We start from the raw sequence: 6,000 nt of genomic DNA on the forward strand, positions 1-6,000 counted from the left end.
AATGAGTACTTTTTCTTGGTTGTTGCCAATTATCAAATTGCTCAGGATTTATGGTTGCTGTGGTGTAACATGTCTTTCTACTTCTTAATCCGGTGACATCTTTGTTTGGGAGCTTTCATTTCTGCACCTGTAAAGAGCAAATAATATTCAACAATTAGTAAAGGTCTAACGTAATGCGTCAATGTGAACTACATTAAATGTATGTACCTGTTATTTGACAGACTATTTACAGCACTAACTGCAATGATAGCATAATAAGTGTCTGTACCCAGCATGATTAATATTAAGTGTATAGCATGCTAATTAATAGGGGTGCACAATAAATATCGGCCGATAGTTAATGCGCATCTTGTCAGTAATGTTGTTCCAAACCCGTAAAAGCTTTGTTCGTCTTCGGAACACATTTTAAGATATTTTGGATGAAAACCGGGAGGCTTGTGACTGTCCCATAGACTACCAAGTAAATTACACTGTCAAGGTCCAGAAAAGTATGAAAGACATCGTCAGAATAGTCCATCTGCCATCAGTGGTTCAATCTGGATTTTATGAAGCGACGAGAATACTTTTTGTACACGAACAAAAAAATAACGACTTTATTCAACAATTATTCAATTATACACAGGCAGTGTACGCTCCTCTATGTCAGACGGGCTGCACAGATGCACTGTTTTCATTCGAATCAAAGTGTAAATACACATAGAAAACGTATCCTTGTGTTGCGGCTGACACAGAAAAGCGTGCGCTGCTTGTGTTCAGCTCATATTCTCCAAAATAGTGCTACGGTGATGCAGAGAGACAAAGAGGAGAATAACTGTTGAATAAAGTCGTTATTTTTGTTTTCTTTGTGTACAAAAAGTATTCTTGTCACTTCATAACGTTACGGTTGAATCACTGATGGCACTTTAATACTTTTCTGGACCTTGACACTGGTATTTATTTGGCAGTCTATGGGACAGTCACAAGCCTCCCTGTTTTCATCCAAAATATCTTAAATTGTGTTCCGAAGACGAACAGAGCTTTTACGGGTTTGGAACGACATGGGGGTAAGTGATTAATGACTAAATTTTCATTTTGGGGTGGAGTATCTCTTTAAGGACAAAAACCTGACAAATGTTTTTTCCTTCAGGAGCATCAGTGACTGTTTGAACCTTTTGTATTAGTTGCGTATGAGTCCCTCAGTTGTCCTCAGTGTGAAAAGGTGGATCTCAAATCATACAGTCACTGCTGGAAAGGGTTCAAATACACAAAAGATGCTGGAAAACCAAAGAGTTTGTAAGACCTGAAGGATTTTTCTGAAGAACAGCAGGCAGTTTAACTGTTCTGGACAAACAAGGGACTCATGAACAACTCAACTCAATCACAAAAAAAAAAAAAAAAAAAAAAAAAACAAGTGAAGAAAATTTACACTCAAGGTGGTACTTCTGCTGCTGAAGTTAACGATTGCACTGCTTCACTTTTTTATCCATTTATCCATCATATTTTTCCCATAAGAGTGGCCATTTGTAAATTTTCTCATCTCCTTCCAGTTATTTTTAGCTGTACAAACAGTATATTTCAATTTGTCTTTCTATATTATTTTAATGTATTATCTTAATTATGAATTATGAACACACTGGTTTGTGTTGCAAACTGTTTACAGCACTTTGTCATTCTTCTCGTTATTTTCCCTACAGCAGCGAATGAACCAGATGTCTCGCACATTCACAGAAAGTGTATTACATCCTTACATACGTGTTGACAAAAAAGGTGGATAGCAAAAAATTTGTTGGGTAACTTTATGACCTGCACAGGTCTATGATTGCATGTGTCTGCTGCACATCTAATTACATGTCACGAATGAATAATCTTTTGAAATGACAACTTGCAGTCCATTAATTACCACCCACATCAATAATTTATCAACTTCCACATGAATAAATAATTCCATCCACACTCATCACCATGAACAGGTGAAGAGGTAATGCGCATCAGTGGATGGTATTGATTTTTTTATTCTGGAAGACTACTTTTTAATGTAGCCTGACCAGCCCATAAGCAAGAGAACGGTCTCTCATTTAAATGCATCTCTGGCTGCTTCACTCTTATGCCCTCTGAATGCGATCATTTAAAATGAGGGTGGGAATCATGTCATATGACACTCAATGCATCTTTATCAATTACATGTCACAAACTGAGTCTGTAAAAAGAATGAGAATGAATTTTACCTGTGCCTCCTCATTTTTGACGAATGTGGATGAACATTTTCATGAATAATTCTTCTGCGGTTTGGAAGGACACACTAGGAGCCAAAGGGTGCCAGTGGCAAATCTCATGGGACACTCTTGCTGATTTTTTGAGAGTACAAGTGCACCTGTCTTTCTTCCCTTTTTCGATTCATGAGCACAATACCCAGGAGAAGCACTGAGTTTCTTAGTGGATCATGATAGCTCCACTGCAAGCTATTTACTGTCAATTGTCTTGGAGATTTACAGATGCTAATTCCCACCAGAACAACAAACAACACATTGAAGTGCTTTGCCGTACTGACTGCTAGAACCTGGAGGTTTTAGTTGTAGAAGTAACCTCGGTTCTTATGTGTGGCGGAGTTTCCCTTTCAGATCTGGATAGACAGATGACAGTCTCACCATCCTGAAACAGACGAGGGCATAGCAATAACCCTCCATTAGAAAATGGAGCTGTGGAGATGGAGGAGATCTATAAATCACACAGACAGAAAGAACACGGATGCAAGGAATACATTCAGAAAAGATTAAATCAGATGTGAGAAACATTAAAGGGGTTATATGATGCTATTTTCAAAGCTCATTAGTCAGTGTATCGGGTGTAATAGAATATGTTAGCATGCTTTAATGTTAAAAAAATTCATTATTTTTCATGTACTGCGCAGACCCTGTCTTTCTAAAATGTGTCGATTTCTAGAAAGCCACTCTTTCGAAAAGCACAGTGTGCTCTGATTGGCCAGCTGACCCAGTGCATTGTGATTGGACAAACATCTCAAGCATGTGTCGGAAATGTAAGTTCCCGTACCATAATCGTGAACTTTAGCTTCCAAAGCAATTATAAGAACAGTTAATAATGTCAGCAGCTTTTACAACAGGCGCATCCTGCTTCAGCTCTATACTTGAGCGTCCAGTGTGAAGCAGAACAAGTACCAAATCATGTTTGTCGTTTTTTTGCTGCCAGTTATAAGTAGAAAAAAAGAGCATACTACGTTTGTAAACATAAATCCATCTCTATCTGCACTTGTAAGAACTCCTAATTGTGTCCACTTTCAGAAGGCCAAAAAAGTGCTTTTGCTTTCACATAGAAATACAAAGCCTCTCACACAGCATGGTCGCAGCAAAACTACTGCGATACCTGAAACCAACTCTTTCTTTGCGCATCTATTTTGGTGATATCAAAGTCCCTTTAAGGCAAGACATGTCACTCAGCGGCCATCATTCAAACGCCTCTCGGGCATGCAAGTGCAGATCCTATCTCTTTGAATGGGGAAACATTAAATTGTCCAAAACTGTTGGCCAAGCTTTAGATTAAATTTCATATTTGAAATCTCCAATGAAATCTGAGAACAACTGTCTCATAAATGGTGTTTCTTTGCTCAAATAGTGTTAAAAAAAGCGTATTTTTCAGGCTAGACAGTGCACATGTGCAGTCCTAAGCATTCGTCTCACAACGCTGTTTTTTATAGCAACCGGAACTTCTAACGCCAGCTGCTGTGATGCGATGACTTTACTGATTATCAATTGGCTCTTTTATTCAGAAGGCGGGGGGCTTCCTTAGATAGAGTGGCCATATTGAGCTTTTCGTTTTTTCCCCATTCAAAACTATACAAGCAACACCTCTTGGGTATTCAATAGTCTCTGGTGGTATTATGCAAATATTTCCAAATAGTGACATAGAAATGTGAGGGTGAATTCAATCGAGGCGTTTTCGGCTGGTTTGTATCTTCTCTTTTAGATAGAAAAATTCCTTTTGTGCGAGACTTGAAGCTTTGTAACTTTGCAGATCTTATGCATGCACAAACAGCTACAAAACACACTAAAGTAAAAGGAAAACAGGAAAACGCATCATATGACCCCCTTTAAAGCACTGAGTAATCGGAAACCTACGTCATGTTGACTCTGGCTAAAAGTTGAATTAATCCACTGCCAGTAATGAATGCCAGAAGGACCACAGCCAAGGATGTTTTTTGGAAGAGGAAAGACGATCAGCTTAATTACATTTCCTTCACACACTCTTTTAGGGTTTCATCAGTTGTGACAGAAGTCGAAAAGGAAGGAAGCAAGGGAAGAAGTTTGAGAAGTGAAAGATCATGAAGACATGGTTCATTATACTGGTGCATTTTAAAGAAACAACCTGAGCTTACCTGAAATGCCTGCATTTTATTTGATCAAACATACAGTATAAAACAGTATGATTACAATTTAAAATATCTGTTTTTATTCAAATATAATTTAAAATGTAATTTATTCCTGAATTTTCAGGGGAACTGAATTTTCAGCATCATTACTCCAGTCTTCAGTGTCACATGATCCTTCATAAATCATTTAGACATATTGTTATTATTATCAGTGTTGAAAACAGTTGTGCTGCTCAATATTTTTCCCAAGATTATCTGAAGAATAGAAAGTTCAAATGACCAGCATTTTTGCAAAAAAATAAAATAAAATAAATAAATTATAAAAAATAATAAAATGAAATAAAAATGAGTTTCCCCAACTTCATAGAACCTGGAGGTTTTAGTTGTAGAAGTAACCTCGGTTCTTATGTGTGGCGGAGTTTCCCTTTCAGATCTGGATAGACAGATGACAGTCTCACCATCCTGAAACAGACGAGGGCATAGCAATAACCCTCCATTAGAAAATGGAGCTGTGGAGATGGAGGAGATCTATAAATCACACAGACAGAAAGAACACGGATGCAAGGAATACATTCAGAAAAGATTAAATCAGATGTGAGAACATTAAAGGGGTTATATGATGCTATTTTCAAAGCTCATTAGTCAGTGTATCGGGTGTAATAGAATATGTTAGCATGCTTTAATGTTAAAAAAAATTCATTATTTTTCATGTACTGCGCAGACCCTGTCTTTCTAAAATGTGTCGATTTCTAGAAAGCCACTCTTTCGAAAGCACAGTGTGCTCTGATTGGCCAGCTGACCCAGTGCATTGTGATTGGACAAACATCTCAAGCATGTGTCGGAAATGTAAGTTCCCGTACCATAATCGTGAACTTTAGCTTCCAAAGCAATTATAAGAACAGTTAATAATGTCAGCAGCTTTTACAACAGGCGCATCCTGCTTCAGCTCTATACTTGAGCGTCCAGTGTGAAGCAGAACAAGTACCAAATCATGTTTGTCGTTTTTTTGCTGCCAGTTATAAGTAGAAAAAAAGAGCATACTACGTTTGTAAACATAAATCCATCTCTATCTGCACTTGTAAGAACTCCTAATTGTGTCCACTTTCGGAAGGCCAAAAAATGCTTTTGCTTTCGCATAGAAATACAAAGCCTCTTCACAGCATGGTCGCAGCAAAACTACTGCGATACCTGAAACCAACTCTTTCTTTGCGCATCTATTTTGGTGATATCAAAGTCCCTTTAAGGCAAGACATGTCACTCAGCGGCCATCATTCAAACGCCTCTCGGGCATGCAAGTGCAGATCCTATCTCTTTGAATGGGGAAACATTAAATTGTCCAAAACTGTTGGCCAAGCTTTAGATTAAATTTCATATTTGAAATCTCCAATGAAATCTGAGAACAACTGTCTCATAAATGTTGTTTCTTTTGCTCAAATAGTGTTAAAAAAGCGTATTTTTCAGGCTAGACAGTGCACATGTGCAGTCCTAAGCATTCGTCTCAGAACGCTGTTTTTTATAGCAACCGGAACTTCTAACGCCAGCTGCTGTGATGCGATGACTTTACTGATTATCAATTGGCTCTTTTATTCAGAAGGCGGGGCTTCCTTAGATAGAGTGGCCATATTGAGCTTTTCGTTTTT

The sequence above is a fragment of the Cyprinus carpio genome, chromosome A3 (genome assembly GCF_018340385.1).
Source record: "Cyprinus carpio isolate SPL01 chromosome A3, ASM1834038v1, whole genome shotgun sequence".
NCBI lineage: Eukaryota > Metazoa > Chordata > Actinopteri > Cypriniformes > Cyprinidae > Cyprinus > Cyprinus carpio.